A 13,319-nucleotide genomic window follows, 5' to 3' on the forward strand; every position below is an offset into this window, starting at 1 on the left:
ATACATAGTCATATTCACACCTGGAAAATTGTCACAATTTTTCCGGATTATCCGTCAAAGTCAGCAAAGACCCTGCACTTTGATATGTCAAAAAGATTATCCTTCTGACTGATGATCTTGTGGTATGGTTTTTTATTTTTATAATTTCCCCCTCACCCAACTGCATGAATAAGTAAATGTTAAAATACTTCAACATTTGAAGGATATAAGCTAATGCCAAAATACAGTAAAGTCTCGTTATATCGATATCGGATATATCGATAGTCCCGGTTATATCGATACTATTTCTATGCACGCGCGGAGAAAATTACATGCAAACAGGGTCGGATATATCGATAGTCCCGGTTATATCGATATTTTTTCGGACTCCCTTGAATATCGATATAACGAGACTTTACTGTATCAGGTGACCCGATAATAGCGTAGTTATTGTTAGATCAACATGACAACGCTCCCACTGTGATGAGTTTTTTTTCTCATAGGACAGAAATGTGCTTTTCAGGTTCACGTTCCACTATGGATTCCAACCTAGAAATGTGAAGTCAAGGTCAATAAATTTTGGTGAAAACAGCGACGTGATTCCCACTCGTACGACTGCCAACGTGCATGCGTGCCACGCCGTGCACGTTAGTTTAGTGGCTGAATAGCCCATTCGAAGTTCTTCGTCGTGATATGTTGTCAAGCTGTGTCCTTGGTTCGCTTCGGTTTGAGTGATTCGGCGTGCCCTCGCCAAGCCACGGCTCTGCCCTCGATCTTTCAACAGCTCTCCTTGTTTGTTGACAGAGGCTCGTGTCGGCGGTGCATCGTGCTGACCTCCTGCCATTCTGCGCAACGGCGGAAAGGTAATGAGGAGAACTTCTCGAAAGATCTTTGCTACAAATGACACGCACACACGTACAGGATTAAAAAAAGGGTTGGCCGACTTGATATGCGTGTGGGGTTTTCCACACTTTCATCACTCCTGTGCATTTGTTCATTTGAAGTTTTACTCTCCCTTCCAGGGTTTTACACACTATAATCACTCCTCATGTGTGTAATAACATTTTATGTGTTGTTTTTCGAATGCAGACTTATGTAATGGAGGATGGTATGTCTCTGGGAGCTCAGCGGTCTGGGTTTTATTATGATTTAAGAGGCAAGTCGGAGTACTGTTACTGGCGCATTGGGACATCTGCCTGTTACCACTTCAGGAAGTGGAAATGGGGGAAAAAGAGAGTTGGGGGTTTTCCCCCCAAATAGAGGAACTTTTGTGACTGACTTACATTCTGTGTTCCAGGTCACTCCAAGTGTAGTGTTCTCCCCTCCTCCAAAATATGACGTAGAGCGCTATTCCCAAATTATTTTGGGTTTTTCTTTTTCATGCTTGCGTTCCGATAAAGCGCTGGCTATGGCCTCTGGCAATGTTTTTTTTTTCTTCTCCACATGGGGGAAGCATTTCTCCGTTTCCCATGTTAGCGCTTTGTTCCAGCTTTATCTGTTGTTAAAGCGCGGTATAAACCAATATGAATGTATTGCATTGTATTTTGGACAGCCGCCCTCTTTTGAAGCTCATATAACTCCAGACCCATATAATTTAGGAATTAATTATTTGTTTCTGATGAAAGAATATAGTCTAAGGTTTCTTACGATGTATTGACCGTTTATGTAGTGCTAAAAGTCAATATTCTGTGGGTCATGGAATTCAATGCCAAAAACTCTGGCACTGGAGTGGACACATTTTTTGCACGTCTTGCAGTGAATGAGTTAATTGACGAGGAGTCATGTCTTAATAATTTTATTTAGTCCACATGTCGTCGGTTGGATGCCATCAGCGGATTAAATTCTCCCTCATTTGTGGGTCGGTCTAGATGAAACAGAAATGGTACAGAGTCAATGAATGTTTAATCCAGTCAGCATCTGCTAGTGACGACATTAGAAAGTCCCCTCGGATGTTTAATCACCTGATAGCGTTGTGTCGGAACATCACAACAGCGCTGTTGGACTCGCTGTAGCTCAAATGTTTTGATCCTCCTCCAAAGTGTGCTCATTGGATATTCACCGGCGTGCTTCAAGGGCCGCCGTTCAGGCCCCACCCACGGCAACGTTCCACCAGGACCCGTGACCGAGGGGGATGTTGTGGATACGCAGCCTTGACAGCATCCTTAACCCAGACACTGAGCAGGGACAGGAAGAGGTTGACAATCTGGGAATTTCCTCCTCGCCATCAAGTCTGACCTGTGGTCAGGATGGAACGGAATGACACTTTTGCCGTCTGTGTAGAAAGTTGTCGAAAACTTATCAGAAGGGATCCAGTGGCCATTAGCGGGGAGAACAGCATCAATTATTTGCACTGGCAGATGTTCACCGAAGCAAATATGCATGAATGCCGAGCTGGCAGGCCTCCCTCAGCCTTCAGTATGCATGCAGGCGCAGTTGTTATGCTGGCTCGTGTACTGACGGCATTCATCTGCGCTGTCAGCGACGCCAAGCACTTTGGTGGAAATTATTTCACCCGTTAATAAGAGAACCGTGGTGCTCCATTACATTTGGTGGTCGGGGTAACATTCTTGGTGGGTCTGTCATCACGTGGCCGCTCTCCAACAGTAGGCCTAGTGTGCTTGGCCGCCGCCCCGCACCCTTTAACCCACAGATGAAAATAATACTCTGGACCAGACCCCAAATGAAGCCGCTAGCCTGCCCGCCGTCAAATAGCGGGTTTGAAATTGCGTCAAATATCACGTTGATAGCGGACTTGAATTTGGAGGAGGTGTGTGGAAGACTTCAGGATGAAAAGGAAAAGGTCGGAAGAGAAAAGGTCAGGTTCAAGCTCATCTAACACCCACAGTTAAAGCAATGGGGACAAGATCTCAGCGTTTTACAAAGTAACACGTGGCAAGTCTGGATTGTAACTGATGCGAATGTATATTTGTTGGCACGTTATTACACTGCATTCCAGTGGCGGGACACGCATGTCACTCCTAGGCCTTCAGTAGTGCTACGTCTGAAGCAATCAGCTGCGAGTGTGGTGTGATCTTACTAAACGTCCACGAGAGGGTGCCGTTGGGCAATAAACAACTGGTGACTTGAAGAAACTTTAGTCATTAAATTGTTTGAATTTTTACTCTGAACGTGGGTATTGATTATCACCTCATAGAATTGCAATATTTTGCTCTTTTTATATTTGCTATTTTGCTAGCTTCTGAGCTGTCCAACCTTAATGATGTCCATCAATTCTTGAAAAGTTCGTCTTGAAAATGGCTTTAACAGTGTATCTGCGACCAAATCTATTTCTTCTCCTCCTAGAGAAGAAATAGATTTGGTCGTTTGATTTGCAATCTGCTAATGTTCAAAGTAAAGAATTCCCTACATGATTCACAGTTCTTCTTGTGTAAGGCGCTCTCCCTGTTGCGACCTGCCAATAACAATAGCAAAGTTAGCATGAGACAAGCGGTGACTATTAACGGTGTGCAACCACGACTTTATGAAGCTTTGCTCCAAGGACGGCCTTTTTTTTCCTTCTTTTTTTGGCAGACTGCCATTTGCTGCGCTCCCCCTGAGGGCTCTTACTCATGAATCAGAGAAAATGGGAATTTCGCATATTAAAAGAGGGTCAACGTCTCTAATCACATCTCTGGGATACTGAGGGAGAGTAGCATGAGGGCTTGGTATGCTTTAACACTCATCAGGCCCTTTGCTGCTGGTTTCAAGACAATTGATTCAAGGGGCATCTGAAAAAAAATCCGTTACAGGAAAACACTTGATGAAATTTGCCATTCGGTCACCTGTGTCGACAGAACGTTCCACCATTGTGTTGACAACATTCCATGTCAAGACTGGCAGTATTGTCATCACGATAACATGTCACGTGGACCCGATAAAACACGAAGCACCATAACATTGGTGCCGAGCCACTAAGTGGTGATGTCATATTTTCAAATGCACACATGAACACAACGTCATGTAAACTTTACATCCACTTGAATGAAAATGCTGCGTTCAGGTTTTGGTTACCTTGGTGACTGGGTAACTAACTGATCTCGGTAAAGCAAACAAAGCACCGCCTACTCACTGTTGGCATCTTTGCAACTTTTCCGAACTCTCTCGCAAGTATTTTTGAAGGATAGTGGGGAGAAACAAATGTAATGCGCTTTTACGGTGGTATTATAAACTTCTGGATACTCTGAGAGACGCCCACTCGAGCAGAACATGATCAGCATTACCGTCAAAACTAAAAAAATGAATGGCACGTGCTGAAAGACTCGATTGGCTGATTTTAATCTGCCAGACTGTTGTCGTGCCTGTGGTTGTTATGCAAATTACTACATTAAAACGAGGCAAGTGCCAAACAGCTCTGAAAAAGACACATTTTCAGAAATGCTGATACGAAAGATTAACCTGGTTGTTTAATTTCACACTTGATAGGTGTGCTGGCTCTCCAGAGACTGAGCAAGCTGTATACAACAACAACAAAAAACGTTGACCTCCATTTTCACAGATAACTGTTTTTGTTTCTGTAGAAACTTCTATTTTTGTCTCACAAAGAATCAATTGGATGCCATTTTTCAAAACAGCCTTTTTACCCTTCATACCAGCCATGATAATGCCCTGCAAGTCTTGTCAATTTTGTTGTGCTCAGTATATTTGTCTTCTATTCACAAAGTGGTAGTATTGACACGCAGACGTTTATTTGTCTGTCCGATCAACAGAGGTCATCCCGCGCTTTGTTTATTTGCCCAGTCGATTGCGTCCACTAACAGAGTTCACTAGCCAGGAGATGTCAAAAAGGGATAAGCACTCATCAGGGTCCCCCCCCCACCCCCTGCCAGTCCAGATCACTGAGTCCTTCACCTTCAACTCCCCCCATAAGATGTCTGGAGTCGCTCCACAGAGCCGTTGCTACATGGACGAAAACAACCCTCGAAGGAAGGAAACTCGGGCAACTGTAAATATTTGGCCACCGGAGAGCTTTATGGCGTTTGTTGTAAAAGCGGTGGGGAGGTGACGCATGGGTGTCAGAGGGCCTTGAAGCAGCTCATGTTTACAACATCGCCTGCGAATCCTCCCACGACTCTCGGCCAAGCCCGGAGAAGTCAACCAAAATAAGCACTTGGGCGCGTGGAATGCAAACAGCACCGCTTTTTTTACAAACAGGTTGAGGAAAACAGGTGTGAGCACGCTGCCCTGCAGGCCAATTGTGCTTCCAAGAGTGTTCACTTACTGTGGTGACTCACAGGCAAGACTGGACCACGTCCTGGCGGTGAATGATTTGAAGCATTCGAGTGCATCAAATACTGTTATTTGCTCGCTAAACCCGCAGGCCCTGGAAGACTGTCAACAAGACTGTAATAAGAAATTCGGAGTTACCAATGAATTTGAATGAACGGGACATCTAAATTACAGCCCTGGCACAGCTAATAGCCTAGCATGGCGTGGCTGCTGGAAACGAGGAAGTAGTTAGCCTTGGTGTTTTTGGAGTTAAACAGGATGCAAAGTGATGGTAATTGCCATGTGAACGTGTTGTTCCACTTTTCACAAAGCTAGCGGCTATGTTAGACAAGGTTTATGTCAACTTTTTCCAAAATATTTCTCAGTTGTTGATTTGGTGATTTTCGTCACACAGCATATGAGGCGATTCGCCTTGCTAACTAAAGCTAGTTTCAAATGAAAAGATACCATTTTCTATAGTGTCCTATACGTTCATACATTTTTGTAGCACTTTGCGAATGAGGTGTAGCCTCACCCAGGTTACTTTAGGAAGCCAGAACCTCAGAAATGTGAAGCAGATTTCACAGCTATTCGGCTAATTTCTTTCTTCTCAAACCCACTAAATGACGGGTATCAAAGTCAAGGCCCCCGGGGGGCAAATCTGGCCCGTCACATCATTTTATTTGGCCCACAAAAGGAAAATCAAACTTCCATGATCCAATTTAAACCACAATAACAATCATTATTCTTAACTTCAGATTTGAAAACTCATTAATGTGTTTGGTGAGCGAATGTCCACAGACGCTTGATGATAGGATGGACAATTGATATGTAACATTCACACACTGAAGAGTAAAAAAATCCTTATTACAGTTATGTAATAATGACATAATCACTCGACATGCACATTTACAATCTACGGCACAGCTATCAAAGTTAAGGCCCAGGGGCCAAATCTGGCCCGCCACATCATTTTATTCGGCCTGCGAAAGCAAATCAAGCATGTCAAGTGCCAAGATGCTTGCTAAAGTCCGAACCAAAATTTCAAATTTTCGTATGTAAACGACAATTAGAGTCATTACTTTTGACTTCAAATTTGAATGCTAGTTATTCATTGTGCGCTCTAGATGTAATACAGTAATACCTCAGCTTACGAACGCCTTGGCTAATGAACTTTTCGGCTTACGAACGTTAAATTCACGAGAATTTAATGTTGGCATACAAACTATTTTTCGGGATACACATGGAGCGCAACAATGAGTGATGTGTCATTCGTGAATGAGCCCGTTTTCCGCACGTGATTTGTCAAGAATGCAGCAGTGAGGGGGGGGGTTAAAGAAACACAGAGCTACAAACATTAAATAGATAGGCAGATGACAGAGGATTAGAAAATGCATAGAAAACTGTGAAATTTGGACTCGTTTCAACTTTGATAGTTCAAAGACAGAATGTAGACTGCAAGGTTAAACTATCCAATCAATCAGGATCAACCCGCCTAAACAGAACAAAATTGATAAGGAACTAGGTAAAATTATCGCAGAGAAGCAACTTCATTCGGATATCATTAAGAGGCAACCTGGAAGTTTGTCTAGCCACGGATGGTTTGAGAACTTTAAGCGTCGTACAGGGATTCATAGTGTCATTCGTCATGGTGAGGCTGCCAGTTCTGACAATATAACTGCCAAAGCTTACAAGGAATCATTCCTCAAAATGGTGAAAGAAGAAGGCTACGTTTCTCATCAAGTGTTTAATGCTGAAACAGGCCACTCCATTCCATCAAGCCATCAACGACTATCACAAAGGTAAATAAAACGACTTTATTATACAGTACAGTTGATTTATTTAATTATAATACCATAGCACATTTATACAACATAAAATTATTCTCATTTTAATGGTTTCCTATGGTAAATTAATGTTTGGGATACACACTTTTCGTCTTACACACTCTGTCTGGGAACCAATTAAGTTTGTAAGCCAATGTATCACTGTATTTGGAGGGGATGAAACATTCTAATGCCTTCGCCCAAATTCATGCCAACCCTTGAGGGGAAACCGCAACGACAATGTGTCCCGCGGCAAAAAATGAGTTTGACACCCTTGCATTAAATGGAAATTGTGACAGACCGAGCAAACGTATTTCGAGATGAACGGACAATTCTTAAATCAACCAAACATGACTGTTTTTAGAATGTGGGAAGAAGACAATCCACACAGGATTGTCTTGAATCCCAACCCTGTGAACTATGAGGCAGATGCGCTTAACCGCTTTTGGCCCCATCGTGAAATTATGCCTTTCTGTCATTATCATCCACCTCTTCCTCTCTCTAGTCCCCCCCTTCCCGTCTCTTTATCCAAGTTGCATGAGGCCTTATCTGTATCCGTCTCATCTCCGTCTCCACTCCTGCCGCCCTCAGGTTTTATCTACCCGTCTCTTTCATCTCCCTACTGCGGGGCGGCCGGACATCTCGTCCAATGTGTGTCCTCCCCCCGGCTTGCTTCCCAAAAAGGTCAGGCGGCTGCCTCGTCCCAGATTGCCAGAGGATCGGGATTCCTCATTATCCTGTTAACTGTACATTTATCTGACAAGACAGGGAGAGAGAGAGGGGGTAGGGGGAGAGAAAGCGACCCCCGGCATCATTAAGCTTTAATGGACAGTCTCGAAATGAGAGGGAAGCCATAAAAGCAGGAGCCGAAGCAGAGTCTCTCTTTAATGTCTCTGATCGCCCTGACAGGATTATTAATCAGGAACTAAAGGAATTTAAAACCTTTGCTCTTGGCTTCCTCACTTAGAGTCTTTAGCTTGCGCCATTACATAGCAAGCCAGGGTCAGGAGGGCCGCAGCTAATTGGTTCTACAGGGTTTTGAATAACAATGAGCTGAGCCCAATTACTGAACTACAGAGAGGCGGAGATGAGAGGGGGGGGATGCGGAGGAGGCCCAGCGGAGCAGGCGCAAAGGAGGACGGTGGGCGGAGGAGGAGCGGCTGCCGCTGCCTCTCTCCTCCTCGGAGTTGGGATATTAATGAGATCAGTAAATGAGTGCTGGCAGATTCGGGGTGGGGGTTGCTGGAGGGGGTGATGGAGAAGAAAGCCGCCGCGGCCCAGCAAGACGGCGGCTCCTCATTCGCTATTCCATTTGACTTTCCCACCAAACGCTTCACTCTTTTTGTCCCACATTTTCCTTTCTCTTTGTATCTCATGTTCATTCATTAGTGATGTGTTTTGCTTTGCGCCAACACGTGCGGGGATGGGGCGGTGAGAAGAAGGGGGGGGGGGGTGCGTCCCTGCGGTCCTTTGATCGCGCCGCTGTATTGCCGTCTGTTTTGTAAAGCCTTTAATGCTGTCTGCAGGGGCTTTCTTCTGCACTGATGGCCAACATGGTTAGTCCCAGTAGTTTAGACGAGACTGGTTTATAAATTGGAGCTCATTCAAAGGCCCGGATTCTCATTTTTTATGACCCCTACTGCTTCGCCTGAGCGTCAAGGCTTGTTTTTCTTGCACTTGCTCATCCCACATGTCATGTAACTGTAGCTGGATGAGTCTGCACACTATCTGCACTCCGGTGTGTCATATCACTGCTGCTATAGCAGATTTTTGAGAGCTCATTTGTTCTAGCCAGCAAGAGAGCTTCTCACGTGCTTCCATAATTTTTTTTTTTTTTTGTGTCCTTGAACCGTTTGCATCATTGTGAAGCTGTAATGCTTTTTCAACGGCTCTCCTTTCAGATTCACGAATTTCTCCTTCTGAGCATTCATGGCTTTCAATAAAAGCCATTATGCCGCCACCTCCTCATCTGCTTCTCAAATGCCGTTTCGAGTGCGGCAAATTGGAAAAGAGATTTAAATATCGCTTGAAATGGATAGCTCCTGTTCACCCGGCTGATATTCACTGTCGTCGTTGCCGGCTGTGAGATGTTAATTGCTCCTAGCGGCGGGTTTAGCCCTGACCTTTCCACATGAGCAGGCAAACAAAATTCTCTGTAGCCTCCTCACACGCCTTTTGTCACTTGCTCTTCATGGCCGGATTTCTCCCAGATGAGACGGATTCTCTTTGCTTACACTTTTAATCGGCTATAGAGCAGCGGCGCAATTCTCCAGCTGGAAGGAGGAGGAGATAAATGCCTTCTTAACTCTCGACTGCAAATGAACTATAAATGCTTGAGCTGGATTGCTGCTCATTCTTCAATTATGTAAGCCACCATCTGTGTTTTTTTTCTTACCGTACTCAGCAGTGTCAAAAGAAGCGCAATATATGCAAACATTGCTGCCACGCTAGATTATCATATCGTCTCCAGTCAAATCCAAGAAATGATCAGGACATGTGAAAGAATAGCATCCGTGTTTACACTGCCAGTTGAGACGCGCGAGCGTTAAATGCGCGCCATACGTGCTTTGTTTATGCCGTTCTGCATATTCATCTGCGGTGATTGATTGGATTCGGGTACATTTGTCATTCAAATGCCCTTTGAAGTTCCTCCTCAGAAGTGTGGTATGCTGGGGATAAAGTGTCACCTCACATCATTGTCTAAATAAATAAATATATAAATAAATGCATAAATAAATACACAAAAATAAATACAGTAAAGTCTCGTTATATCGATATTCTTGGGAGTCGGAAAAAATATCGATATAACCGCGGCATGTAAATTTTCTCCTTGCGTTCATAGAAATAGTATCGTAATAAGCAGTACTATCGAAATAACCGATATCGATATAACGAGACTTTACTGTACATATCTACATAATCACATACATAAATACACATATAAATATATTAATAAACACATAAATAAATACATAGAAACATAAATACACAAATAAATATATAAACAAACACATAAACAAATACACAAAAATAAATAAAGAAATAAATACATAAATACACAAATAAATATGTAAATAAACACAAATAAATACATAAAAAGAAATAAACATAAATACATAAATATCTTTAAACACAGACATATCTACACAAATAAATACATAAATAAATATATCAATAAACACAAACAATACACATGAATAAATAAATAAATACATATTTTAATAAACATAAATAAATATATAAATATATAAACAAACACATAAACAAATACCCACAAATAAATAAATAAATAAATAAATAAATAAATAAATAAATAAAAATAAATGAATATGTAAATAAACACAAATAAATACATAAAAAGAAATAAACATAAATACATAAATATCTATAAACACAGACATATCTACACAAATAAATACATACATAAATATATCAATAAACACAAACAATACAAATAAATAAATAAATAAATAAATACACAAGTACATATTTTAATAGACATAAATAAAGACATCAAATAAATAAATAAATAAATAAATATGGGTGAATTGCTAATATTTTCTCCAGTCTTTACTCTCCCGTATTTGTGTGCCGTTACATTGTCGGGTGCTGTTCTCTCCCAGGAGTTTATCATTATTTCACATTTATTTTGTTTCCCTAATTACCTAATTAATTCCGTTGTTTTGATTGTGGTGTTTACCGTGTGCTCGGTGCAAGTATAATCCGGTCGTATTTGTCTGTTTGAAGAGGAAGCGCCCTTGCTGAATTATTCATGCTCCGCTTCAGCGGCATCACAGACGTTTAAATGATGAAGGCATTCGTGAAATCATCCCTCCCTCACTAACACACACAAACGCACACAACCCAGTATCACATGTCACGTGACCAACTGAGCTAGCAGGAGCCTTTGTCTAATAAAAATCCATCATGTAACCTTTCACCCCTCCTCCCACTGTCCCCACTATACACTCATCGCGCATGCCTGTGTGTGTGCGTGCGTGTGCATGAGTGTGTCAAGAAGGAACATGGACACTTGAGTGGACCAGGAATCCCGCCGGAGTGCTGCTGGTGTGTCAAATGCCGCTCACCGATTGCCCTTTGGCGTGTCATGTGACGGCACTTCACCCCCTCCCCACCTCCGAGCTCACCCTGCTCTATTCAGAAGCAGCACAAGCCATTTGTGACGTGTTTAGTGTGTCTACCATGGCTCGTCCGTTTATGGCGGAGCAAGCTGGAACGCGCCAGAGTCTTTCACTCACCTAAACTAACACGGTCGTAAAGTCATAATTATAGTCAATATTTGTCTAACAAACCCGTGACTCTCGTGAGAATAAGCGGATCACAAAATGGATGGTTGGATGGATGGATGTATAACAAACACAGGCTAGAACTATAAAACAAATAAAAAATAAGGTGGTATCTGAGTGCAGGGGCGTCGCTAGAACATTTCCACTGGGGTGGCCAACACATCCGAGAGGAGTGGCCATGCGTGTATGCGTTGTTGTTGATCATCCCACCCACAGTCAAATAAAACGAATTGAAACTCGCGTACACAAAACAATGCCATTCATTTATGAGATAATGCCAATTTCTTTGCCGTATTTTCTATATTTATAGCCTCATTTTTGTCTCATGCTTTGATTTGCTGGTGATCACTAGACACCAATAGCTAATGTGCATACTGTGATCATTTTGCTCAACTAAACTAAATCTACAACTAAAGAGTACAATCATGCAAAAAGTTTTTTGAATTTGGTTTAGCAAATATTACCTCATCTTCATCAAGCAGGTTTTTTCAAATCCAAAACATTGGATCACTTTTAAGAAATAACTTCTCCATGTGAGGTCGATGTGCTAACCATCCAAAAACCAAGCTGCCATTTATTAACTCATTCACTGCCAGACGATGTCCACTCCAGTGCCAGGGTTTTTGTCATTTTCACTCAAATTGCAAGAGCCAGAGAATATTGAGTTTTAGGACTACATCAACATTCAATGGAGCGTAAGAAACCTTAGAATGTCTTGTTTTATCAGAAAAAAAATCATTTCTAAATTATATGGGTCTGTCCAAAATACAGTGCAATCCATACATATTGGTTTGTATAGTGCTTTAACAACAGCTGAAGCTGGAACAAAGCACTAACGTGGAAAAAACAGGGTTAATTCTTAAATTATATGGGTCTGGAGTAATATGAGGAGCATGTAGGGGTGGCTGTACAAAAGGCAAATGGGACCCCCTTGTGGAAGGGAAAAAACATTGCCAGGGGTCTGACCAGCGCTTTATCGGCACCCGAACAAAATAAAACAACAAAATCCGAACAAACTCACTGCCATTCCCGAGTTTATTCGGCAATGCAAAATATTATAAATAGAAACAAGAGAGAGAGCTACACAGAAAATGCAATTTTAAATAGGTGGGTTTTATATGTAACATGTTCAGAAGGGGAAACATTTTAATGGCTTCCCCAAATTCATAATGGCCCCTGAGAGGAAACCATAACTACGATGTGGCCTGCCGCATAAAATGACTTTGACACCACTGGTCTAAGGTTTTTACCGCTGCTTGAATATTTATGTAGTCCTAAAACTCAATATTCTGTGGGTCCTGGAATTCAAGTGACCGTGACAAAAACACTGGCACTGAAGTGGACACATTTGTGCTTATGTCTGGCAGTGAATGAGTCAATGAGGACACGCACTATGAAAACGGACGGATGGCTATACCACTCCTCCTCGTCTACCTGATTTGTCCACTTCCACTGCGGTCCCATTGGCAGATGGGCCATTCATATTTGATTTTTACCCATAAATTATCTGCGAATTTGCTCACCCTGTTCCACGCTGTGTAAAAATAGTCAAAGTCACGGAAGTACTTTCTTTTTCAAAGTTAGAAAACACTGGATAGCTTCGAGTCTATTAATCAAATGCGTAGGTGATACCTTGAAAGACAGAAATAGGCTCCTGCTGTATTACTATTTGTGTCGGTGCCGGAAGAATACTTTCCCAGAGGGATGACAAGTAGAAAAGCGTTGGCGGTTCTCAGGGGGATTGTCTGTTTATTGTGTTTACCATAAAACCCTGAAGGACATGCAGACATTGTCGTCATTGAATAAAAAACATTCTCCCACCTGAGTTTTTGCATATAAATATAGGTTTTTTTTTGCCATCTCATTTCCTTCCTACGAACCCTTACATGACAAGTGAAGATGGCAGGCGTCACTTTTATGCATTTGTAAAACCACTTTGACATCTCTTAAGGGACCCGCACTCCTCTTCTACGTTCATTTACATGAAGAGAATCCATCGACA

The 13,319-nt window shown here is 42.3% G+C and overlaps 2 long non-coding RNA genes across 2 annotated transcripts in view; one reads left to right on the forward strand and one right to left on the reverse strand.

The window, feature by feature from the left end:
• LOC148897840 (uncharacterized) overlaps positions 1-13,319 on the forward strand; it is a 40,823-nt gene that overhangs the window by 1,635 nt on the left and 25,869 nt on the right. Inside the window, exon 2 of the long non-coding RNA XR_016114967.1 lies at positions 784-842. This is a non-coding gene — a long non-coding RNA (uncharacterized LOC148897840). The remainder of the gene's footprint in view (positions 1-783; positions 843-13,319) is intronic.
• On the reverse strand, positions 1,777-5,367 carry LOC148897841 (uncharacterized). The gene is made up of 3 exons (XR_016114936.1): positions 5,198-5,367; positions 1,941-2,214; positions 1,777-1,843 (listed from the first exon to the last, which is right to left on the reverse strand). It is a non-coding gene; the product is annotated as an uncharacterized LOC148897841 (long non-coding RNA).

The sequence above is a fragment of the Hippocampus bargibanti genome, linkage group LG05, assembly GCF_051943395.1.
Source record: "Hippocampus bargibanti isolate YZ-2025 linkage group LG05, ASM5194339v1, whole genome shotgun sequence".
NCBI lineage: Eukaryota > Metazoa > Chordata > Actinopteri > Syngnathiformes > Syngnathidae > Hippocampus > Hippocampus bargibanti.